At 37.6% G+C, this 27,668-nt stretch overlaps 1 protein-coding gene across 2 annotated transcripts in view; it reads right to left on the bottom strand.

Moving 5' to 3' along the window:
* Positions 1-27,668, bottom strand: part of wwox (WW domain containing oxidoreductase) — a 1,257,913-nt gene that overhangs the window by 668,433 nt on the left and 561,812 nt on the right. The window lies entirely within an intron of this gene.

Here is a 27,668-nt window from a genome sequence, read left to right on the forward strand (position 1 = left end):
GATTATTATTCTTTGAAATAAATATTAGTTATTTATTTTTAATATGCCATTGTAAATAGAGAATTATGTCCAAGCAAATCAAGAACCACCAGCAGCAAAAATATCAAACCCCAGTCAAATACGTGGTGGTAGTTAAAAAGCATGAAACAAAAAGTTTAACACTTTAACTGTGGAGAAAAACAATCTCTATCATGTTTGCTCAAAATCTGTTATTTAGATGTCATTTATTTTACATAGCATTTTAAACAGCATACATTACCAAAATGAATTTTACATATAATTACAGTACTGTGCCTTGTCAAGGATTTGACCCTGATCTGCAGTTGATGGTGGGATGGCTAAGGGATGGATGGACAATTATAAAATCCAGAATAAGTAAGTGATGGTTTTGAGATTCTTAGTCAGGAAATAACATTCTGAACAAAAATAGGACCTGAAAAATTGTTCAGACAGTTAACCAAAATTGAATCATTAGAATAAGAAGAACCTTCATTAAGTTATAAGAACTCTTTAATTATCTAGTTACAAAACTGAAGGACAGAACATACTGTGAAACACACAATTAAGCAGGAGACTTAAAATTACATTGTATGTTTTCGGGTGCAAAAGGGCAGATGCATATATCCACCCATCTGTTCAAGGCAGCTGGCAGGTACAAAGCTGTACCTACTGTACATACACATCCCTATTTGCTCAGGTCAATATTATGGAAACAATTCACATAACATATGAGTAGTTAACATAACACAGAGTAGTTAGTGAGGCAGCACCTACGTATATGGAGACACTAGTGAGGTCCTCTGCTTCTTCTCACCCATTCAGGCTACTAGTAAACAGTTTCTGGTGATGCCACCCCTGTATGGCAACAAATCTCAGTCCAGACTCTTTTCCTGTGTAGCTATGAGTTGGAGAAACAAGTTGCCAGGCTTCATCCGAACTTCTATGTTTAAGAAGCACTTGAAAACTTTTTTAGGCTCTGGTTAGTAAGTAAAGACTTGTTTTCTATTCTGTTTAGATTGAGAGCTCTTCACCTCTGATGATCAATTTTGAAAAATTGTCCTGTAACAATTGCGCCTAAATAGTCCTCTAGACTGATGGTTACTTGATTATGTCAATCTCTTTTGTAAGTTGCTTTAGATAAAAGTGTCTGCTAAGTGAATAAATGTAAATGTTTTCTGAATGCAGAGAAAAACCCATGAAATGTGTGCAGTGTCATCGATATGAATGACACCTATGTTTACTCTTATGTTATAAACCCAACAATTAAATTAGAGGTGTAGCTATTTAATTAACTGGTATGTATGAATTATTAATTTAAACACATCTGTACAGCATCTCCCAAAAAATGCTACATGGAACAGTCGATCAAGCAGATGAGAATGGCGCATGACCTAATTAGGTTGGTGTAGTCAACCCATTATGGAATTTAAGCTGTGAAAGATTACATCTTTGTTCTTGTTTTCCTTTCCTTTGGTAAGTATGTTGAATATGGCGCTTACAACATAAATTATAAATTCATTTCTTGAGTGATAAATATATATCTATAAATATATATTTAGATTTCTTATTATGTCACAATGACTATAACAAACTGACTTCATTTCAAAAGTTTTGAAAGTGTCAACAAGACCAAGAAATGGAACAGCAGCCTATATGGTACCTTTTTTATGCTGAAAAAAATACTTCACCCAAAAATCAAACTAATTATATAAATATATTTTTCCAACTACCTGCTGGGACAAATTACTACACAGGAGTAATAAATCACCTGCAGAAGAATGCTTTGTTCTTATAACAATGAAGCAGGTATTTATAGAACCAAATTCACTTTGCCATGAGACAGAGATACAGTATGTAGAGTTAAAAACTAAAGGAACAAACAAACAACACATGGAAAATAAAGATGGATAAGTGAGGCTGGTTGTAACACCTTCAAATGCAGGTCATGGCCTCCTTTTTGCAGTGTAATTAAGACTGAAACGGGTCTGACTAATGAAAGAGGAGGGTTGCAAGATCCTCAGGAGCAGGTACACTCGCAGGTCACAAAGATAAATGTTCTGCAGCCTCCTTTGTCCATTTGTTCTGTACTTACACATCTAGGATCATTACTCAGTGACAGACTTGTGACAGAAATTGCAGTGAGTGCCCCGGAGACCAGGAGGCCTGGACAAAACACGACAATGAAATGGAGACTAAATGACAAAGAAAGTTTGCCCTTAAGCAAAAGCATATATATTTTTTGGTTTAAAAGTTCATAAAAATGCTCACAACTGCTTTTGAAATACAACATTTTCAAGTCCCATTTCCAGAAAATATTGAGAGATAATAAAAGAATGTGCAGAACATTACAAATGAAAAAACGCACACTGGAGAGAAACAGCATGCAAAATGGTGATGAATTTACTTTACTGAAACAGAGCTAAAAGCTGGTCACCGTAAATAAACTCCACAGCATCCACCCTCCTTTTCTAGATGCATCTGTCTTGCTGTCCATCTGTCATTGCTATAATTAACACAATGGTGTTTCAGCATGGTAACATGACCTTTCTTGGCAACATCGATAAAAATTAACTTTAAGGAAGCTTAAACCTGCCAAAAAATGAATCAACAGAGTACAGTTTGTCAACTGTTGCACAACCGTGGGATGTATTTTTGATTTCCAATTGTTTTCAGCAATTACTAGATGGAAAAGAAATTGTTACTTTCTCTCTGCTAGGCTAAAGAGCCGAAGACATTAACTTCAAGTACCAAATTCAGGTCTGTGCCCTTCAAAATTTTACATCACAAGATGCAAATCACTAATAGGGAGACTTGACTAATGAACTAGATTTATGTATAGGTTAACCTGCAGTTCACTTTTGTCCAAATTACAAATCATTTTTTCCATGGACTTAAAAGTATGATATGTAATTCCTCCATTCCATAAAAAAGAGAAAAATAATAAGTTTTATAAAAAGAAGCAGTTCAAGCTGTTCATTTGGAACATGCTTGAAATCTGTCCATTTTCTGACCTACTTATGAAACTCAGGCTAGAAGATATCTTGATACCCACAAGTGCTGTATAGGAAGGAGCCCTAAAGGGGGTGTCTGTCTGTAACAGGACAAAATCTATGAGAGTATTCTTTAGACTATAAAAGGAAATCCAAACCTATACAAGGACGGCACATAAACTGTATGTGCATTTAATGAATTTAACACAAGTGTTCACAAACAGCCTGACTCCTCGTATTCTGATTATACCTGCTAACTTAGCTTTGTTTTGTTGAGCAGGTTCATTTTTCCTCCTTTACAGATTGATACCTTGCCCATTCAGCAATTGATTTAAAAGATTTCGTCTTTCATCTTGTGCATTGAAGTTACTTGTGTGTATCTGTTCAAGCTCGCGGAAAGTTCCAGCATCTTAGGGAATGCATCGGGAAGCTTCGCTTACTGTCTCTTTTAGTATGAGATTTGAAGAACTGCTGTGCAAAAGAGTCAGTCATGGCACAAAGCAGGGAGACTTGTGATTGCAGACAAAACTGGCATGTCACTTTCACACACGGAGTCAATACAGAGTTACCCTAACATGCATGTCTCTAGATTGCAGGTAGAAACCCAACTGGAGAAAAACATTTGCAGGCAAAAAGAGAAAGTGCTAACTCCATACAGGCAGGGGCCTAGCTGGAATTTGAAACAAAGGACTCTGAGCCATCATGATGCCACAGATGAGGTGAAAACTTGTCCCATGCTTAAAAACAAAATAAGGTATCAACAAATAAAATTATGAATTTCTAACTAACTGTTTTTTTTAAATTTGTTGAGCATGGAATGACTTTTTTTCTTGTAAACTCTTGCTGTTACAACCATAATCTAAATCAGTTTTACCTGTAATTTGACATTGTCTATATGCATACAGAAAAAATGAATTGAAATAATTAAAATGATTTATGGCATTTCATCCATCCATCCATTCTTCCATCACAAGTCTTCTTTATCCAGTTCAGGGTCACAGGGACTTGAAGCCCAGTTGCAAAATATGTGTGACTAAATTTTAAAACATTTTCATAATTGCCTGTGTGGAGTGTGTGTTAATTAAAAATGTTATTATTATTTTTTTCTTAGAAATGATAAAATAATCATTGTGTTTGCACATCCCAAAGACTGACAAAGTACAAGCTTTACACATATTTACCAGTGCTATTGAGAATGCAGTGTGGTCCCGCAGTGACTACACTGTAGTAGGGGACTGTATTTTAATTTTTTTGGCTAGTACAGACATTAGCAGCCTTTTTGTCTCCTATAAGTACTGCCATTAGATGGATACAATTGATCTGAGTGGTGCTTTGTAAAGTGACAAGATGGGACATCAAGGCATTTATAATAATTGGAACATTTCATCACCATCTCCCCTTACCTTTGTGGCTATTCTTGCGAGGTACTTTTAGTAACCAATTGTCTAAAAAAGGAATACAAACCGCCCCTTGTTCACATCTGTGCACAGAGCTTTTGAAGAAGATGATGGAGATTTGCAAGCCAGATAAGGGTGATCATATACACTCACCGGCCACTTTATTAGCTACACCTCCTCAACTGCATCTTAATGCAAATATCAAATCAGTCAATCACATGGCAGCAACTCACTACATTTAAGCATGTAGACCTTGCTGAGGTTCAAACCAAGCATCAGAATGGGGAAGAAAGTTGATTTAAGTCACTTTGAACATGGCATGGTTGTTAGTGCCAGACGGGCTGGTCTGAGTATTTCAGAAACTGCTTATCTACTGGGATTTTCACCAGTATCTTTTCACCTCCATCTGTAATTGATATCATGATAAGCGCCTGAGAATACATTGATAATAAACCTTTACCAGTCACCACCATTAATCACTGCATCCATAGATACAACTTAGGTAGGAAGCAGAATCCATACACAAACACGTTTTAGAAGTGCCAGTGATTTTTCTGGGTTCGGTTTCATCTGAATTGGAAAGTAGCACAGTGGAATCATATTTTGTGGTCTGACAAGTCAACATTTCAAATAGGTTTTGAGAAAAAAAGCTGTCATACTTTTCGGGGCAAAGAGGTAAAGGACCACCTAAACTGTTGTCAGGTCGAAAAATCAGCTTCTCTCATGGTACATGTGTGTGTCAGCACCCATGGCAGAAGTAACTTGCATTTTTGTGAGGGCACCATTAATACAGAAAGACAAGTACATATTTTGGAGCTGCCATTTAGATGCCATCTTTTCCTGGGACCTCCCTACATTTTCTAGCAGGACAAAACCAAGCCACATTCTGACCAGATTACAAGTGCATGCCTGTGTAAACAGAGAGTAAGGCTACTAAATTGGCCTGCCTGCGTTTTTAACATGTCTCCGACTGAGAATATGCGGCCACATACAATTGCACTGCTGAAGATCTGAATAATGGAGCATTGGGGGAAAATTGCTAAACTTAACCAATATGTGCCTTCAGTGCCCAAGTGTTATTAAAATAAATAACGATATTAAACAGTGGTACACACTCGACTATCCTAATTGTTTTGGAGCATGTGGCAGTCATCATATATGAGTGCATATTTCCAAAAAAGAAAAGGAGAAAAAACATACAATTTAAATTCAAAATGTAAAACAGGGTAAAAAGAATTTACAAACCACTCCTTTTTGTACTACTCCAACATTTTTGGAACTGGGTTGTATATACAGAACATAAACTTTTTTATTTCAAAAAAATATATTATTTGGCATGAATGCAATTCTATAATTAACAAATTGTTTTTATATTTCTGTTATTCACTCCTATTGTATGTAATGTTGTGATGGTGTCATGTATTGTATATTGTGCTATGAAGTGTATTTAGTTTGTATGTATATATTTATGGATTTAACATCAAGAGAATTTCGCAGCAACTAAGGTGCCTGGTAATAAAGTTCAAGTTCAAATTCAAATTTATCTTCTACACTTTGCATTTTATAGGGGGTTATGGGAAATCATGTGAATGGAGAAGTTTTTACTAATTATTGGTTTATAAAATTTTACACTTTCTTGTGGAGGTCTAACACCTTCAGAGTACTTTTTTTTACCTTGCTTTGAAATGATACAGGCATTGTTTACAAGTAGTGGAAAAGACTGTAGAGGAAAAGTGGTAGGAAGCTAGAAAGGACAGAAATGAAGACTTGATATCTGATGGGTGCGATGCAGCTGACACACGTGCACACAACAAAGGCTGTCTTCTGATATAAAGCATGAAAGAGGCCTAAAATGTTTTTCACAGTTGCCTTATTCTAGAATTTGGGAAGAAATGGACATAGATCCATTTTAGATAACCTTCCATCTTTCCACTTTGCAAATATCCTTTTCCACTATAGTGCTATGAGGAGAAATGTGATACAAGCCCATCACTTTTACCCACTTATACATGGTCAACTTAGAGTAACCAAATAAACTAATCCCACCAAATTTTGAACAGAAAATTCACATAAGAGAAGATACAGTAAACTTCAGATTGTCAATGACCAGGCTGAGAATTCTCTTGAGCACCAAAAACACAGCACTAAACAATTCAACAGCTACAATAGCAACTTAATAATCAATGATGAGGTTCAAGATATATAGAAATTGTTTCATTTTCAAATTCACATTCTAATTTAAAGATATTGTAATTCCCAAGAGTGGCAAGGACATAAAAAAGTTTATTCCATAGATTCATAATCAAAGTAATTCTGATTATGTATACAACAAGTGGCACTACACATTCTCTGGAATAATGGGAAAATGGACAAGACAATAATCACACTGAACCCTGTTAATGCAAACTATTTCAATTCTTAGTCCAGATCAAGTCCACTGGCTTCTTCCCCCCAAAAAGTATTCCCAAAACACATACATCTAAAGCATCTGTTGCACTTGATGTTCCCCTGGCCCCTGCTGCTGAACCTGAAATTACAACAGTTCCTAATTGACCCTCTTGTGCCTCCGGAAAAAAAGAGCTAGCCCATAGTCTCTAATTGACCCTCTTGGTACCTTTGTGGAACAATGAATGAACCCTCAGTAAATAATAGAAGCTGATGATTAATAGCCAGGGGTTAAGCCAGATCACTAGCAGACCGAGTTATGCTCTTATTTTCATCAGAAGCTTTGATTCTGAGAAAATTTAAAATCAGGACTTTCGAAGCAGCAGCTTGAAACCTGCCGACTGCAGGAATCAAATGAGAAGAATAACCTCACGTTTGCTTGTTCTACCATTCTTTGGAACAAACAATGTTGTATTAATCAATATTAATATCTAAAAGAGTAAAAGACTGAACAAATTAGTGAAAATATTGACTGCAATATTTATTTTCAATTTTCAACATGAGAGCTCGGAATGTTTTTACAAATATCATATTCCAGGTATGTCACAGTCTTTGATAACATGTTTAATTCATGAAACAATATACAGCATAATCCATTGAATTCAAATCAAATATAACAGGTATAACACCAAAACCTTGAGATTCAATCTGAATCACCTTCTTGTATTTTAGCAAGAGTTTATTTCCTATACGGATAAATACTATAGAAAAGAAATGCTGTAAGGTGCCTGTTAATGTGTATTTCAGATATTCCACCATTAATAACAGGCTCCTAATTGCTTCTAGTGCAGTATTTCAAATAAGAAATACTGAAATATTGCAAGCTTTCGTGGTGACAATAAATAAAGAGCTGAAGGGCAAGAATAGCTTTTCCTTCCATTTTATTTACTTTTTAATGTTTAGAGTTGCATTTTATGGCACTTAAGCAATATCATCTTAGCATTACAATATAAATTATACTTTTACTGCAACTGCTGGAAAATAATCTGTCACCTTATTATGAAATAATGCAATTCCTGGGAAAATTTGTTAAGATAGTCAAATCAAATGGTACAACATATTCAGTAGGAGATACTGTTTCACACTATGAATGGTATAAAATGGGATTATTACATTTTAACCTATTATTTAAATAAAGGAAACAGACAAATAAATGTGTTTTACTTAAATATTGAAGCAAGTGAAGGTGCTCAGCTGTACATTGGAAAAACACTGCATGTTAAGCTCAATATTTTTTTTTAAATTGCACGTTTTAAGACTACTACTTCAAATCAATAAAATGGACTAGCACTTAAATAAACAGAAGTCACCCCCACTGCTCTCAATGACATATCCAAAGACTAATAAACTGTACAAACAAATTTGTATGAGACAATTCACTACTTTCCTACAGAATATCATCTTGCACAATTCTGCATTCATAATTGGCCAAAGCATACAGGTTACTGCCACTTCCCATTTATGTATTTGGATAAAAAATAAATTAATCAATCATTAAAACAATCAAATCACTACAGAAAGCAGATATTTGCAGTCACCAACCCAGTCCTAAAGATATATATATATATATATATATATATATATATATATATATATATATATATATATATATATATATATATATATATATACATATATATCTATCTATATATATATATATATACACACACATATACTGTATACTGTACATACATACACACATAGTGTACATATACAGTATATATACACACACACACATTTTGATATTTTGACCACCCAAGGGCATAACAATGCCTCAAACCCCAGACACAAATACAACGACACAAGTTCTGCTTAAAAGGTTTACTAAATACTAATATTGTTGCACAAAAGCAGCAAACATTTCTTCCTTCTCTCTATCTCTCTTCTCCTCTAATCCTCCCAGGGAGAGTGACTCCTTTTACCTGTGCTTAGTTTTGATGCTGGAGCATAGCCCACTAGAAGCTCTTCTGGGTCAGATGGAAGTCTATGAAAGAAGGGATTGTGAATCCCAGCAGCTCTCCCTGTTAGGCCCCATGGAACCCAACAGGGCTGCCCCATGGCACTGCAGGTCCCAGCATGCTAGACGGGTGTCTGTGTGGGAATACTAACCAAGGGATGTTGCCATCTAGTGTATCAGGGGAGACCATAGCCACATTACATAGTCTCTCCCTGTTCTTCCATTATACTGGCCTACTGGTTGGGTACAGGCCCCTGCTTCATCCCAGCCAGGTTGCCAATACCTTCTTTATATTGATGGCATCTTCTGTCAACCTCCAGAAGAGAACATGAACTGTCTTGTTTTTTTCCTCAACCTGGCCTCCTGGACAGGTGATGAATCAGCACCCATCCTCAATGGGGTACCAGCCTATGAGTGCATTTCAGTCATGTCTTAATTGTTTGATTTATAATTTTAAACTCTGAAGCAGAGAGGTACATCAAAGAATAATGGGTCTTTGTTCCTAACATTATATTAGTCCTTAAAGAATACTGTGCACAAGACAATACTAACCTTATAAACCTTTACATTCTATTTGACTTGTTAGTCAATCTAACTAAAATTCAATCAACAAACCTCAAGCTAACCATGCATTTTGTGAATCCACTAATTTTGGCTAAAAGTTGCAATTTAAGATTGCAGAGGGAAAGAGCAAGGAAACATCAATACTCATGCAGATGAAGAATGACAATATCAGTATTTATGCTGCATATGCATCACACAATGAAATGGCAGGTAGTGGATTTTGTTTTTACTCCCCTCTTGTTCTCGTCATGTTCTTGAACAGTTCAAAAGCATACTCTCAATTTGGATGTCATTGAAAACTGACATCTATGAACTACCATGCTATTAGTGTTGGGTTTCTGTGTTACATCCACTGCTGCCAGGCCAATATTTAGCTTCTTACAAACTGTTGATGTGACTAAGTGGTTAAAAAAACGATGTTTGGATAAATACTATAAAAGTAATTTTAATATAATGGAGAGGCACTCTCTTTGGGTCATCCAGCCCCAGTACTCATAAATGGCAGCATCTTGTAAGTCTTGGTTAGAGCTGGGTGCTTGTTGGTCCTTATTACATTCTCAGCTCTTAGTTTGTGCTTCCTTATGCATCCCACCATGGGTGTTATACCATCTCTTTCTTATTTTTTAAACACAGGGCTAGGTATTTCATTTTGAAGGTGAAGAGTTGTATTTATGACTGCATTTTAAATTGTGCTTGTCTGTTATTTTACAACCTTTCCTTAATGTGCTTTTTTAAATAAAATTCAATCCCAAAAAAAAAAAAACCTAAAGAGAGGCCTGTAAATGTTTTGCAGCTGAATTAGAATTTACCATGGCCCTCTGCTTGGCATCTGATAGGCTTACCATACGTAATGCCTAACTGGGACTGACCCCGCGTGTTCAGGTCGGCTTCTCCTAGGACTGTAGTTTTCTCTCACAGGGCTGGTAGACTGCACTGTAAAATCAGCTCTGACTCAAGTCATGCAAGTTACTTGTGTTAAGTGTGCCCTGCAGAGGACTGGCATCTTGTCAAGAACTGCTTTCTGCTTTGCCCATACCGCTGCTGGGATAAGTTCCAGCTTTGGCTCCCTACAGCCCTAAACAGCAAAACAACTGAAAAGATTTTCTTAGCTCTTGATTAGATTCCTTTAAGCATTTATTCATAAGTTGCTGTGAATATAAAAATAATTATATAAAAAGGGTTAAAATACAGTTATGAGAGCAAAAGCAGTTCAGCCTTAGTGTATAATTAAGAACAAGATAAATTAAGGAAACTGCTTTTACTACCCAAATATACAGCATAAATGAGAGAATTATAGAAATTCACATATATTTAATTGTTCTGTTCAATTTGTAGAGTCCTATAAAATAAATTCTTCCAGTGTACAGTGAACAAACATAGATTTGCAATCTCTAAACTAAAGCGTCATTAAGCTAATAATACAGTGGGTGGGTAACTGTGAGCCAGTTTAACCTTTTCAATAATGACAATTACTAGTATCATCCTGTTTAATGGCATTTAATTGTAATTGATTTTTAGAAAGTAAGGACAGGCTGACATAATTCTAATTAATGTTCACAGTCCAGGACCCAAGTGAAGCATTATAAAATATGCCCCATAAAAACACAGTTCTACACACACGGCTTATCTGGAGATTGCAGATGGGAACTGTTAACAGACAAAGGCCGATGAGAGGCAGGGCCATGGTCCAGCGTGCTGTCAGAGTCCTCCACTGGCAGAAAGTGATATAACATTGGCAGATGCTCTCTGTGTCATTTTACATGCTGTTTTTATTCACAACATTAGAAGAAAGCATTTAAAGAGATGTTTGCTGTTTATAGAATTTGTAATCTATTTTACAAACGAAAGAAAAAAAAATAAAAGTGAGTAGTTGCAATTGCTACTTGATCCCTAGAAATTGTATAGTGCACATGCACGGAGTACAAAAATGAGGAGCTTTCATGTCAGGGTTTACAAGAATAGGTTCCTTTACTATCTCCATCCTACAGTTTACTGCACCAGATGCACAGCATACTACAAGTCCTCCTGTTCTGGATATCAGACGGCTGCACTGACAAATGGGCTTCCTGACATTTCTCTAATGTGGTGAGGCCCAGTCCTCGGCCAATCACGGCCCTTACTTTGATGACTTTCTTCAGGATTCCCTCTGCCTTCAGGCACTCCTAGGACAACCATCTGCATCATCTAATAGTTGTTTTGTAAATTACACATTTTAAAAATTTTGTTCAAATTTTATTTTTCACCTAGTGCTTGTACTTCTAAAAACAAACCGTGTGAATCATTGAGACCCAGGCTGACTATTTACAATTATACTGAAGTGTAAATAAATAATTACCCCTTAAAATTGCAGCAGTTTGTATACATAATGTGTCACAAGTATATACCGGCAACATCAGTCTTGCACAGAAGGTATTCATTTTTCATCCAAAATAGAAAAGCATGGAAAACTGATTAATTACACTCCCACTCTCCCATTCCTAAGTAAATCTATTACAGACAATGCAGAATGCTAAGAAAAATTAAAATAAAAAAAAACGACAACCAAAACACCCTAATTATTAAAGTCTATAGAACAGCAAAATTTGAACCGGAAAGCAGTGACAATCACACCCAAGTTAATAGATCATTATGGTGCTCTGTAAATTTTAAATAATACTTAATTCTGTTTACACGCATATGAAAAAATATATATGGTACATACTAACTTATTTTATTTAACAAGACTGATACAGTAAGTCTTGATATCAGTTGCTTCAGGTAGCAAAGTGCTCTGTAAAAACAAATGCAGGTCTGCAGATCACAGATTTTCTGGCAGTCACACTCAACACACATCCACACTCTCATTGGGATAATTTAGAGTGACAGTTAGGCGAATGTCATCGTCTTTCAGATGGTGGAAGGAAAGCCCATGAATACAAGAGAAAAAAGTGCATGTGGACCACAGACACTGGAGTGGTGAGGCACCAGTGCTAAACACTGTGCCACATAATATATATATGCCTTTCCAAGATTGTAAGCATTTCAGAAATACGACTAATGAACAGAAAACATGGGCAAATATTAATGCCACAAATACAATAACAGTTAAATAACAGTGCAGGAACCAGTCTCATGATATTAAGACACAAACTCCATGACACCAGGACACAGCAGTCCGGAAAGTACTACACTGATTAACAGGAATGGAAGCTGACATCAAAACGCACACCTCGCCAAACTGAAATATGTATTCCAGTTGCTTTCTTACTTTTTCCTGCAGTAACAAATATCAAAAGCTTATCATTTACCCAAACTTCACTAGCTTTCTTTATGTCTTTACTCCTTGATCTGTTAAAACGTTAACAGCATTGTCCCTAAGCCAAGAGTGTAAATAAAAATGACATGTCCATGTCTCTGTTCTTCTTTGAAACTGAATGTGCTTTTGTGGCATTTTTTTATTATCATCTCTAAAACAGAGTTCAGTTTCAGGTTTATTTGGATTTGTTAAATTTGGTAAATTATAACCAGTTTATACCCTGTTTAAGTGGTGAGTTAGGAGATAGTTCCTACGGTGTCACATTTTTATTGAGCCATCTGCCACTATAGTGAGGTGCAATCCTGAAGCTGCCAAGAGATTCTCACAACACTGGAGAACAACAACTGCATTGTTTACCATTTATTCTATACATATTTGAAGATAGTTCACTTATAAAGAATTACATACTGTATTACCACTTAAAAGAGGCTTAATAAGAAAATAACTAAACATTAATGCATTTCCCAAAAATTGTTTAATTGTACTTCATTACTAATAGGCTATATTAATTTTACTTTAGTAAATTCTACATTCAATTCCTATTATTATTATTGGGAACACTTTAGTTTAGGCAATGCAAAAATGTATCTATTATTTATTTACCATTATGTAACAAGACCTCAACAAAGGTTTATTTTGCTTTTCATAACACTTATAAAACATCAATAGATAGGTTAGTCATCTCTCTGCGGCTTGGCATATTAAAATGATGGTAAAATTACTTGGTAATATGAGGGATTCAGAGGTCTTTTGTTAGTAGGTCACAGTGCAAAGATGAATAAACACTTTACAGATGATTTGTAAGTGTTAAGACCACCCAGAGAAGTGTGCGTTAAGGTCCACTTCAGTAGTAAATGAGTAATACTGAATTTTTGCAGTACCTAAAGTGTCACTTTATTATTTATTGCATGTTGTATAGAGCGTAGCAGAGTGGCACAAAGTATTGCAATGTTGTCCCACACTTCCAGGAGACTGGATTTGAATCCTGTCCCAGTCACCATCTGTGTGCAGTTTTGTTTCCCCAGGGCCTTCACGATTTCGTCTACAGTTGCAAGAAAAAATGTGTGAACCTTTAGGAATTCCCAGATTTCTGTATTAATTTCTCATAACTATCAGTTCTGAACATCAGTTAAATCACATTAATATGAATACACAGTCTGCATGAACTAATAACACACAAGCAATTGGACGTCTTCCTGTAAATAGTGAATAAACAACTTCAACATTCACAATCCAAGCTGAGAAAAGTAGGGAAACCTCTAGGCTAAGGATTTCTCCAAAAGCCAACTGGAGTCATGTGATTCAATCAATGAGATGAGATTGGATGGATGGGTTGGAGGTTTGTTATCCTATAAAAAGGTACAAAATGTTTGCTTACTGACCGAGTCTGGTATTCTCCAGCAGGGTCTGCTCATGTGAACTATTAAAAATCAGAGGGCCACGGAAGAAGATCTATAGAGATGTATAAAGCTGCAAGATGTTAAAAGCCTGGGTGTTCATCAGTCCACAGTAGAACAAATATCCTAGGAATGGAAGTCTTGCAACTATAACGGCAAAAGGGCAATGTGCAATGCTCCTTTATGAAGGCAAAAGCAAGGCACCAGCAGAAATCTCACCAACCTGTCAAAGACATATGTCCACTATAAGAAAAGCCCTGAAGAAGAATGGAGATCATGGAAGGACATCACAGAAGAAAGCATTGTTCTGCAAGAAGAGAAATATTGCTGCACATCTCAATATCACATGGATGTTCCACAAATCTTCTGGAACAGTGTTCTGTGTTATGGAAGAGACAAAGGTTTAATTTTTTGACAAAAATGCTCAATGCTATGTATGGAAGGAAATATACCCTGCATGCCAGCACCAAAACATCATCCCAATCCTGTAGCGTAGTGGAGGAAGCATCACGCAGAAACTCACACAGAGACATGCTAATAGCATTAAAGTAGTAGTAAAGGTTCCCTATCCACACCTGTGATTTAAAAATTGACACCTTTCCTCATTTTGTAATTTCCTTATTCTCTTTCTTAATATAACTATCCAATCATCAATTTTCTAAGCCCATTTATTCCATTTTTAAAGTTAACTAGAGGGCTCCGCCCCCTGCTTGTTTCGCTTGCCCACCCCCGGGTTTGGTTTACCGGATATACAATTTAAAGAGATTGTTATTTTCATGGGAATTGTTACATATGCATTATTTTCACTTTTACTTTAAAACTTTTGTAAAAACAATACATGTCCTTTATTTCTGGCCCTGGGCGTGGTTACATCTCTTTCTCACAGGACATACAACGCTGCTCGCGTTGTGAACGGGATGTGACTGAACGCACGCTAAGGAGATGCCGTTGGATCATCTGCTGTCTTTCTGCTGCTGGCGAGCTGCATGTTTTGCTTGTCGTTGTTTTAAGAGCTGGGAGCACACGAAGTGTGTCTGCCAAAAGCAATCCAACAACTGCTTGGTTAGATGTACGTGGACTTGTTTAAAATGATGTCTCACTGCCTTGTCTCGTGTGACGTTGTAAAAACAATACTTATCCTTTATTTGCGGCCCTGGGCATGGTTAAATCTCTTTCTTGCAGGACGTATAACGTTGCTTTCGTTGTGAAGGGGGGCAGCTGAATGCATGCTAAGGAGATGCCGTCGGATCATCTGCTGTCTTTCTGCTGCTGCTGCTGTCGCACTGTCCAGCAATCATTTTAAAGCCTGTACAGCAGCTGTCCTTTTGCCACTTTGTGGTCTGCCACTCGCGTTGTGAAGGGGGGGGGGGGGGGGGGGGGGGGATGAACACATGCTAAGGAGAAGCGGTTGGCCTGGGTAGAGTCTTCACTTAATCTAAGTTGTGGGGGAACAAAATATTAGACAAACAGTCCTCAGAGACTTATGGAGGAAGGGCAAATTCCATGCAAACTGTGAACATGCTTACGTACCCATTCTTCTGGGGCTGTAATACAGTTCTGTTGTCCACTGCATCAATTCTATTTTTTTTTTATTTCCCCAAATATATCAAAGATAAATATATTGGGAAATTGGGAGCATAATCTGACGAAGTACACGTTAATTTCAATATCAAGTATTCAATAGATTTGGATGGTATGCTTCTATGTCTGCATACAACACTGCGCACACAATGGCTCAAAAATGAATCATTCAATCCATGTGAAACTTGGCATAATTATTAGCATTGTAGAATGTTTAAAGTTTAATGATTGATAGCAAAATCACTCCAGTAGATTTTGTTTGACAGCGATAACTACCTATAGTGCAGTTATATAGTACACTTACATTGTGTATGATTAGTTCAGCATGTTTTGCTGATTATTAAAGACAGTGCAGACAACAGCCTTTTGTGAATTTAACTGTGGGGATTTATAATGTAATGTCTACTGGCAACTTAGTGGCTCAAAAACAAAAATGCCACCAAAAGTCATAAAAGGGTAAAACAGTAAATATAATTAACCTCAGACTTTGAGCCAAACACTTGCTTAAACATAGTGATTGAATTTCTAGGCTAAAGGCTCCATCATCTTGGAACTGTGTTTTAAAGAAAGAGTAAGAATGAAAAATAAATTAAAAGCAGTACAAGAAGCGGGAACAAACTCTTTCACATGTGTCCTTCTAATGTATAATTGCTGCCAGCATATCTGAAACATGACTGAGATTTGATACAGTTGAAAAAAATAAGACTTTTCCATCTGTTTAATTTATAAACATTATAATGTATTAATGGGGCATCTTGATGGCACTCTGCCTTATACCCTGTGATTCTAAGCTTGGCCAATGCTTGTAACGAGTTTGAACATTCTCACCATGTCTGCATGAGTTCTTCTTTCATTTACCAAGGACAATCAGCAGACATGTAAAAACCCACAGTAAATTTTGTTTGACAAATGGGAAAAAGGATGACTCTAATCTGATGGGGAAATGGAGACCATGGGGCTGGCACCCCATCTAGGACTGCTTCCTGACTTGCACCCACAGCTGCTGTAATAGGCATCAGATGTTCTAAATCCTGAAATAGATAAGCGAGCCACGGACTGGATAGACAGACATTATCTTAGCAGAATAGGGCAATGATAATGCAATATAGAGAATAAAAGATGAATCTTCTGTTTTAAAAATTATTGGTCTTATATGTATATTATTAAATATTCATTTCAAACAGACAAAATCACCGAAGAATAAAAATTTTAAGAAATGTATTTTGATTAGTTGCTTATTTCCTTGTGTAATCATTTGTTACAATCATAAAAAAATAAATTTAATCCAAAATGACCAAACATGCTTAGTTTTACACACAATGCTTTCTGGAGTGCCTGTGATCATGACATACAAAATTTGAAAGAAATATCTAACACGGCTCTTCTCATGCCCCCTTTTTTGAGCAACAGTTGTTTTCATGGCACTCTGGGCAATCCTTGTTAAAAATAATTCTGAATTCTAGATGTCTAAGTTAAGTGACCTGCCTCTTTGTCATATATAGTGGTTGCACATACTGTATGGGTTACAACATAAATTCTTCTGCTTGCAATTCTGAGATCAGGAAAAGGAACACTGCTGAAAATAAATCATTCTTGGTAGAAAAGATCCCTTCTCAGTGAAATGCCCTAAGGTCTTGTGTGCAGGCTACAAATCCTCTGCATGGTCCTTCTAACAACTACTGCTTATAGTTATCAGTTTGGATTGAACCCGGGGAAGGGCTTCATTTTTCATGTACACTGTAATTTAGTAAGACTGCCTATTGATTGAGAGAGGCTTGTCTCCCAAACAATGCCACTTCAATCAACGTGCTTGGAGCGTGCCCAGATTCCTGCCAATAGCCTTGGTGACTGATTTAAGAGATGGATAAAAAGTAGATACGTCGAACGCCCGTCCTGTGATTAATGGAGCTACCCTAAACAGCACTGAACATGCATCATGATTTAACGAAAAGCCTTGATGAAGAGATTAGGAGGCAGAATAAAATGCATTACTATGACAAGAAAAAGAAAGGAGAAAAAATGAAGCAAAAAAGACATTTTTCCATCTGAAATATTTCAAGAACAAATCACTTGAGCAAATACAGAAACTATCAAATGTATAAGTGGATTCAATCAGTCTGAATGTAATCTGGAATTTGTATTAAAATGAGTCACTTATTTAAGAAAACCCACAAAAGAGAATGCATGTAGCGCTCCCGGCAAAGCTATTAGCATGCAGATTTCTATTAAGTTGTCTGTACCACAGAGGTTAACCTGACCCTCTGTTCATATTAATAGAAACATCTTCCAAATTGCTGGGGTATTTCATTGCAATGGCAGAAACATTTGAAATCGCTTTCTGCCTAACAGCATGTATTATTTGTATAAACATATCTTCTAAATTAATGCATTTAGAGCATTTTCTTCATGATCAATTTTTAAACGCTTCAGGATATGAAGCTGATGCACGCCTCTCTTTTATGGTAGACATATTTATTCGATACCAATTCAGTGATCCTTAACATTTCAACAAAAGACAATCACACTTACCTTAATCAAAATATAAAGATTGGATATAAACATTACTTCTTACAGATACTTTATAATAAACTACTTAGTCTAAATATTTCATTACATAGCTTGATTTGCAATGTTTTAGGCTGTAATTCAGTGTCCAAGAAGCAAGCTATATGCCAGTTTGTAGAACAGTGCAATTATCCAACAACCAAGCTCCAACTGGTCATTCAGATTTTAACACAGGTTCTGAGAATGAATAAGCCTAACATAAATATTGCTTCCTATTGCTCATATTTTTTTAACACCTAAATTGCAGTACTATAAACCAAGTAATTCAGGCAATGTATTAATTCATGTTCAAGGTAATACATTCTTTTCTTTTGAATATCTCAGTATCTACATCTGTGACATTCATTCAAACAATGTAAGAAAAATCAGTTGTTAGCTCTTTCACAAGATATACATACCCATGTCACACTACTAGTTCATGTAAATATGATTAACTGGCCTATCTTTTTTACATGTGTAAATGATGTCAGTAAGTGATCTTCAATGGCCTAGGTGCAGTGACATCACTAGGCAGGTGTAGACTACATCTGCTGATGCCATCAGAAGGGTGACACCCAAATGACTGTGTAAAAAAAAAATTGTGCAGTGTTTCTGGCTGATTTCTCAATGAAATGCTTGAGTGTCCACAGGCTGAAATCACCAAGGGGGACATCCCCACAACACTCAGTGACACAATGGAGTGGTTCTGCACCATTAATAGTGGGAAATACAACAATGCATTAAATGGTTGGTGCACTGTATAAGTATTGTATAAGTATAACCAAGCTCTATTCATCAAGTCACCCGGGGGTCTGTGGGGTTCTTAATCTGCTCTTGGTTACCGCACTTGGTGACACAAACCCTAGTGATGTCACTGCCGAGGTGTTCAATTTTAAACTGGGACATGCAAAACAAGTTTTATTTGGGCTTGATTTCAGTGTTATTGTGGGTAGATGTGCTGATCTACAGTAGAGTAAACAGATAAATTACAAGTTGTCTGTAGAATAGCAATTGCATTGTTCTTTGACTAAGGAAATAAACTGACAGAGAAGGAAATAAACCTTCACAGGACTTGACCAAGTACTCCAAAATCAATGGCATATTGAGTCCAATGCAATTATTTTTTCCAGCTTACCATAATAAAATAAAAAAAAAAAAAACAACAACTCAGTAGTCCAAGAGGAATCATCCATCCATCCATTTTCCAGCCCGCTGAATCCGAACACAGGGTCACTGGGGTCTGCTGGAGCCAATCCCAGCCAACACAGGGCACAAGACAGGAACCAATCCTGGGCAGGGTGCCAACCCACCGTAGGACACACACAAACACACCCACACACCAAGCACACACTAGGGCCAATTTAGAATCGCCAATCCACCTAACCTGCATGTCTTTGGACTGTGGGAGGAAACCGGAGCACCCGGAGGAAATCCACGCAGACACAGGGAGAACATGCAAAGTCCACGCAGGGACGACCCGGGAAGCGAACCCAGGTTCCCAGGTCTCCCAACTGCGAGGCAGCAGCGCTACCCACTGCGCCACCGTGCCGCCCCAAAAGGAATCATCTTTGCACAAATACCTTGTGGTATTTAAAAGCAAGCAGACAAAAGGGGGAAGGTGGGTTTCAGCTACTATACAACACCAGGACTCAAGGTAAATATTATCAGAATGGATGACTTGTTGTAGCTCTTGAATTTTAGATGTTATGATATAGTTACATATTACCTACAGCTTTAAAATGCTTTAAGACCCACTCCTAACCGTGGCCCCTTTCAAAAGGTAAACAGAAAATGGTTATGCTATTTAAAATTGGGTTGCACTAATAATAATACTACAAATATTAATTAATTATACTAATGTTGATTATCATGGAGCTGTGTTGCATAATGATTGGACATGCAAGAAACAGTTTCTGTAAATATAGACAGTAGAGCTGTGGAGATGTGCAGCAAAAAATTAAGCAATTCATAGTTCAAGTGGGCGGCACGGTGGCGCAGTGGGTAGCACTGCTGCCTCGCAGTTGGGAGACCTGGGGACCCGGGTTCGCTTCCTGGGTCCTCCCTGCGTGGAGTTTGCATATTCTCCTCGTGTCTGTGCGTGGGTTTCCTCCGGGCGCTCCGGTTTCCTCCCACAGTCCAAAGACATGCAGGTTAGGTGGACTGGCGATTCTAAATTGGCCCTAATGTGTACTTGGTGTGTTTGTGTGAGTCCTGCGGTGGGTTGGCACCCTGCCCAGGATTGTTGGCTGGGATTGGCTCCAGCAGACCCCCGTGACCCTGTGTTCGGATTCAGCGGGTTGGACAATGGATGGATGGATGGATAGTTCAAGTGGCAATCTGACATAAGAGGTAATAAAAATAACTGATAAAGTAAAGGTCCAGTTTGTGAAATTCTTTAACTATATATCCATTTGTTAAACCTGGTTTTGATATATAAGGTCTTTGGAGCTACAGCCTGACCCGGCAACATCAGATCCTAGACAGGAATGAAAACTAAATGGAATGTCAAGCAATCAGCAGTAAAGAAGTAAAGTTTGTGTTGTTACTGTTAAATAGAAATGTATTGTAAAAACAAGCAGACGCATCCAAGATGAAAACAAACAAGAGGATCTTTTACATTACTACTCTGGTTTTAAACAAATAGTGTAGATGGAAGCATACAATTCATTTGCAGCTCAAAATATTCTTTTCCAGGGAATGGAATTACCTTTTTTGTGTCCGAAGCCTCAATGACCTAACTCATCATTCCTTTGTGAGTTCTACGTTTATTTATGTCACCACATAAACATTTATTCATAAAGTGACAAAGAACTAGATAGTGGGCTGAAAAGAAGTAACCTAAAGGAAAGAATGGAAGGAAAATAACTTCCAACACTTCAATACTGGACTTGTAATTTGTATTCTAAGTTTAAAAATGCACAGAAATCCCATGAACAGATAAGTACTAAATATGCTCTTTAATTTTAAAGTATGGTGTTTCTTTGCTTACCCACTTAAATGTATTTATTACAATGACTTCTTGGTGTTTTGCACATAAACCTCTTGAACAGTATCATTATTTGCCATTTAATGTATCAGCATTACCCAAATTCGGGGTCATGGTCAGTCAGAATTTTTCCCTCCAAACTGTGGCATGAGACAGGAACCAATCAGGTCTCATACATGCAGATATACTCCTTCACTGGTACTGGAGCAATTTAGAGTTCCTAATTAATCTAACAGACGAGCCTTTGAGGTATCAGAGTTAAAGACTATGCAGACACAGGAAAACCATGAAAAAATCTATACAGACATAATCCAATCTTATGAGCTGCGAGGCTGCAGCACTATCCACTGAACCACTATGCCATCCACAATACTGACAATATGCAATAAAAAGTGTCACCATCTTCATAAAGTATTGCTCTTCTAATGGGAGAACAGCAAGGCTTTGCATCTTGTAGCTTATCAAATAAATCACATGCTAGTAAGTGTACTGGAATTCCACCTGTTGGTAAGTCTTGCTGGAAGTAGCATACCTAAAATGGGAATATACTGTAACTATCAACAGAATTGTTATGAAATCCTTCAATACGTCATTGTCAGGACACTGGCAAAGCGTGGGCATCATACTGATTAAGCAGCCTAGATAATCACGTTATTATACGTAGTTTTATTACACCTGTAATGGATTGTAATTTCATCCATTATATATTCCTTCCTTCTGCCTGTCTTTTTTGTCAAAAAAATTCATATTTATTAAGCACAAATATGTTACCATTTGTCTTCTTTAGTCACATGACCACAGAGCTGGGGTCATGACGTAAGTGGTTATGAAGATATAAATATGGCCGCGAGCCATTATTTTTCACCCATCAGTGGATAAAACCACAAATTGTGATTCTTACTGTTATATAGTTGCTTTCAAGTAGACCTGAGTGGTAGAATTTCCTTTCTGGTTAGAACTTTTCTTCATCCCTATATATGTCCTCCCCATCCCACTATATGTCCTAGCCTTGCCCTTTGATTCTGTTTGCCTGGTTTAGTTTGTCTTCTTAGATTTGTCCTTTGCTTCTGTTCAAGATTACGTCCTGCTTAGCACTTATCTCTTCTGCTTACCATATCTCACAATTCATTCTCAGACATATTTGTTATGGTTAGGAGTTTCAAATATAGAAAAATGGGCGTGAGGCTTCTTAAATGGACCACTAAAGAAGGGCCACAGCCTAAACAGCCTGACCAAGGAGATGCACCATTAATACAGCTAGCCTCAAAACTACTAAGCTCAATCTTTCAGCTTAGCAAACACCAACCACGGCAAGCAGTCAACTAAACAAGAATGCCCCAAAATATATCAAAAGCCGCACAAGTGGATGGATGACAGTAAATCCTTGGGCTTGTGTACAAAAGGGAAACCCAAAATCTTCATAAATAAAGGATTTACTTTTTACATTACAAAAATACAAACATAATGTTCAAAAGTGCAAACATAAGCAAAAAGGTGTTGCCTATAAAGTAATCCTTAGCAAACAAGTCCAAATCCACAATCTAGCAGATAAATTCAGGGACAGAAGCAAAATATCCAACTGAAATAGCAATACTCATAAAACTACTTAACTCCCACTCAGGAGGGCTCAAGTGATGTAAGTGAGTGCCACAAAGTACAAGGAATATCAGGACATTTAAACGAACAGTACATAATTACAAACAACACAGAAAATACATAGAAATATGAAAAACTATCATTCAAATGTAATTATAAACACACATTAATAAATAACAACATCAAAGTGTCTTTAACTCTTAAAGACTACAAGCTCCCTGGCACTATTGCCAGATGCAATTTTAACCCCTGGACTCTTACTGCTTCTGGGATTTACTTAGGAACTACATCTGGAGTCCTATATTCCACGAGGTTCTGAGGTTGTATATTCTTCTGCTAATGGCCCCAGGTGCTCCCACACCCTTCCAGTATCATTAAGTTGAACTCATGAGGGCTTGGTTGGCTGTTCTCCCAAGTGCACTTGAGGAGCTGTTACATTACACACCTGAGTTATGTAAGATCATTGAACGGCTAAGTCAACACCACAAAAAATAAATAAAGCTACCATGCTTAAACTGGCATCCTGAATTCATTAATTACATATTAGTAGTGTTCTCATTGGTCGTGTGTGTCACTACTTGTGTTTCTTAAACTATGAGAGGTCTATAATTGGGTCTCAGTTGTGAAATACAACTGAAGTAAACGAGTAAGGACAGTAAACAATTCGTAGAAATTTGTGATAGGTCACTGCTTATATGGCTGAAACAAACTCCCTAAACAATGTTCAATGGCAGTTTGTCAAGGGAGAAAGGATGCCATTCAGCAGTGATTCTCCAAGGTGGGAAGGATGACAGTCGGTGGTGATTCTCCAAGGGGAATGAAGCAAATCCCACAGACAATGATTGGACAAAAAAGCAGAATGATCAACCACTGTTACACGTCAAATAAGGGTTGCAAAGATATTTAAAAATAAAATTGGGTCATGAAAAAAAGTTTAAGAACCACTGCTTTACAATATAAAAACAAAATACTAAAAAAATACATACAAAAAATGGGATACTATCAATTTCACTGTCATGCACACAAAATATTGTATTTAAGGTAAAGAAAGAAAAAGATTTATATATATATATATATATATATATATATATATATATATACAGTAATCCCACCTCCATCGCGGGGGTTGTGTTCCAGAGCCACCCGCGAAATAAGAAAATCTGCAAAGTAGAAACCATATGTTTATATGGTTATTTTCATATTGTCATGCTTGGGTCACAGATTTGCGCAGAAACACAGGAGGTTGTAGAGAGACAAGAACGTTATTCAAACACTGCAAACAAACATTTGTCTCTTTTTCAAAAGTTTAAACTGTGCTCCATGACAAGACAGAGATGACAGTTCCGTCTCACAATTAAAAGAATGCAAACATATCTTCCTCTTCAAAGGAGTGCGCGTCAGGAGCAGAGCATGTCAGTGAGATAGGGAAAAGCAAACAAATCAATAGGGCTGTTTGGCTTTTAAGTATGCGAAGCACCGCGGCACAAAGCTGTTGAAGGCGGCAGCTCACACCCCCTCCGTCAGGAGCAGAGAAAGAGAGAGAGATAGAGAGAGACAGAGTTTGTTTTTCAATCAAAAATCAATACGTGCCCTTCGAGCTTTTAAGTATGCGAAGCACTGTGCAGCATGTCGCTTCAGGAAGCAGCTGCACAGAAGGTAGCAACGTGAAGATAATCTTTCAGCATTTTTAGACGAGCGTCCGTATCGTCTAGGTGTGCGAACAGCCCCCCTGCTCAATCCCCCTACGTCAGGATCAGAGAAAGTCAGCGCAAGAGAGAGAGAGAGAGAAAAGTAAGTTGGGTAGCTTCTCAGCCATCTGCCAATAGCGTCCCTTGTATGAAATCAACTGGGCAAACCAACTGAGGAAGCATGTACCAGAAATTAAAAGACCCATTGTCCGCAGAAATCCGCAAACCAGCAAAAAATCTGCGATATATATTTAAATACGCTTACATATAAAATCCGCGAGTGAAGCCGCGAAAGGTGAAGCGCGATATAGCGAGGGATTACTGTGTATATATATATATATATATATATATATATATACTAGCCATCCCCCACGGCTCCGCCCGTGTAGAAGTGAAACAGTACAGTGAGGAGGACCCTGCCCAGCTTCCTACTCCTGACATCATGCTTCCCCCTCCACTCGGCCTGCAGCCTCTGTCTCGCATTACTTCGAATATATTGCTCCTGCAAGCGAACTATGAGAGAAATCTCAAAATCAACCGGAATGTTCAAATAAATTATAGAAAAAATGAGTGAGGAGGATATATATATATATATATATATATATATATATATATATATATATATATATATATATATATATAGGGTGGGTGGCCGGCTAAATATTCCGGCCCTCACCCCCAGGCCGCCAGGTGGAGCTCTCCCAACAGCGTGGACGTTCCCCGAATTCCAGCAGGGCCTCATGGACTTTGTAGTTTATATGCACAGCCCTGCTGGATACCATGGGGACCACCAGGAGTCGCTGTGGGGAGGCTGCCAAACTCTTACTTGCCCTATAACCCGGAGGTGCGTCATGATCACATGACAAGAGGAAACGACGTGCTTCTGGGTTGAAGAAAGGAGCTTTTTATCCGACCCGGAAGTGTTCATGATCACATGGACAGAAGGGAGAAACACTTCCGGGTCATGGACTATATAAAGGACTCTGGGAAACCAGTACGCTGAGCTGAGCTGGGAGGAAGGGTGGTGAAGTGTCTGGGAGTGTGGAGGATTGAGTATTGTAGTGTTTATTGATTTATGAATATTGTGGAGTGGAGGGTGCTTTGTGCACGTTATTGTCTAAATAAAAGTAATATTTGGACTTTTACCTGGTGTCTGGAGTCAAGTCAGAGGGTTCAAGAGGACGACAAGGGCCTCAAACTGTTACAATATACATACATATATTTATACAGTTGTGCTTGAAAGTTTGTGAACCCTTTAGAATTTTCTATATTTCTGCATAAATATGACCTAAAATGTCATTAGATTTTCACTCAAGTCCTAAAAGTAGATAAAGAGAAACAAATGAGACAAAAATATTATACTTGGTCATTTATTTATTGAGGAAAATGATCGAATATTACATATTTGTGAGTGGCAAAAGTATGTGAACTTCTAGGAATAGCAGTTAGTTTGAAGGTGAAATTAGAGTCAGGTGTTTTCATTCAATGGGATGACAATCAGGTGTGAGTGGGCACCCTGTGTTATTTAAAGAACAGGGATCTATCAAAGTCTGCTCTTCACAACACATGTTTGTGGAAGTGTATCATGGCACGAACAAAGGAGATTTCTGAGGACCTCAGAAAAAGAGTTGTTGATGCTCATCAGGCTGGAAAAGGTTACAAAACCATCTCTAAAGAGTTTGGACTCCACCAATCCACAGCCAGACAGATTGTGTACAAATGGAGGAAATTCAACACCATTGTTACCCTCCCCAGGAGTGGTCGACCAACAAAGATTACTCCAAGAGCAAGGCGTGCAATAGTCGGCGAGGTCACAAAGGACCCCAGGGTAACTTCTAAGCAACTGAAGGCCTCTCTCACATTGGCTAATGTTCATGTTCATGAGTCCACCATCAGGAGAACACTGAACAACAATGGTGTGCATGGCAGGGTTGCAAGGAGAAAGCCACTGCTCTCCAAAAAAAAACATTGCTGCTTGTCTGCAGTTTGCTAAAAATCATGTGGACAAACCAGAAGGCTATTGAAAGAATGTTTTGTGGACGGATGAGACCAAAATAGAACTTTTTGGTTTAAATGAAAAGCGTTATGTTTGGAGAAAGGAAAACACTGCATTCCAGCATAAGAACCTTATCCCATCTGTGAAACATGGTGGTGGTAGTATCATGGTTTGGGCCTGTTTTGCTGCATCTGGGCCAGGATGGCTTGCCTTCATTGATGGAACAATGAATTCTGAATTATATCAGAGAATTCTAAAGGAAAATGTCAGGACATCTGTCCATGAACTGAATCTCAAGAGAAGGTGGGTCATGCAGCAAGACAATGACCCTAAGCGCACAAGTCGTTCTACCAAACAACGGTTAAAGAAAAATAAAGTTAATGTTTTGGAATGGCCAAGTCAAAGTCCTGACCTTAATCCAATCGAAATGTTGTGGAAGGACCTGAACTGAGCAGTTAATGTGAGGAAACCCACCAACATCCCAGAGTTGAAGCTGTTCTGTACGGAGGAATGGGCTAAAATTCCTCAAAGCCAGTGTGCAGGACTGATCAACAGTTACCGGAAATGTTTAGTTGCAGTTATTGCTGCAAAGGGGGGTCACACCAGATACAGAAAGCAAAGGTTTACATACTTTTGCCACTCACAAATATGTAATATTCCATCATTTTCCTTAATAAATAAATGACCAAGTATAATATTTTTGTCTCATTTGTTTAGCTGGTTTCTCTTTATCTACTTTTAGGACTTGAGTGAAAATCTGATGATATTTTAGGTCATATTTATGCAGAAATATAGAAAATTCTAAAGGGTTCACAAACTTTCAAGCACAACTGTATATACAGTATCTTATATAGTAGTGGTATGCTATGTTGGTCTAGTTCTCTCCGTGGAAAATGGGTCACACGACAGATGTGGATGATTAGCAAAAAAGGCTTATCGTGTTCAGCTAGACCAAAGGGCAAAGTGTATGGGAAGTTGTGGACTTTCAGGTGTGTCAAAACATAGTGCCCAATGATTCTTCCAGTAGTAGCAAATATTAAGTCAACTGCTAACTATCAACAGAACTGCGTATGAAAAATGGTACTAACAGATAAGGAACGTCACCATGTGTCACGTATTGTGACAGAAACAATTCCTACAGGTGTCCCGACTTTTATAATTACTTGCAAAACTTCTGCTTGTATAAAAGCAATGTTGGAACATACCATGCTACCTTTTGTGCTTCATCTCCA

The sequence above is a fragment of the Erpetoichthys calabaricus genome, chromosome 9, assembly GCF_900747795.2.
Source record: "Erpetoichthys calabaricus chromosome 9, fErpCal1.3, whole genome shotgun sequence".
Classification (NCBI taxonomy): domain Eukaryota; kingdom Metazoa; phylum Chordata; class Cladistia; order Polypteriformes; family Polypteridae; genus Erpetoichthys; species Erpetoichthys calabaricus.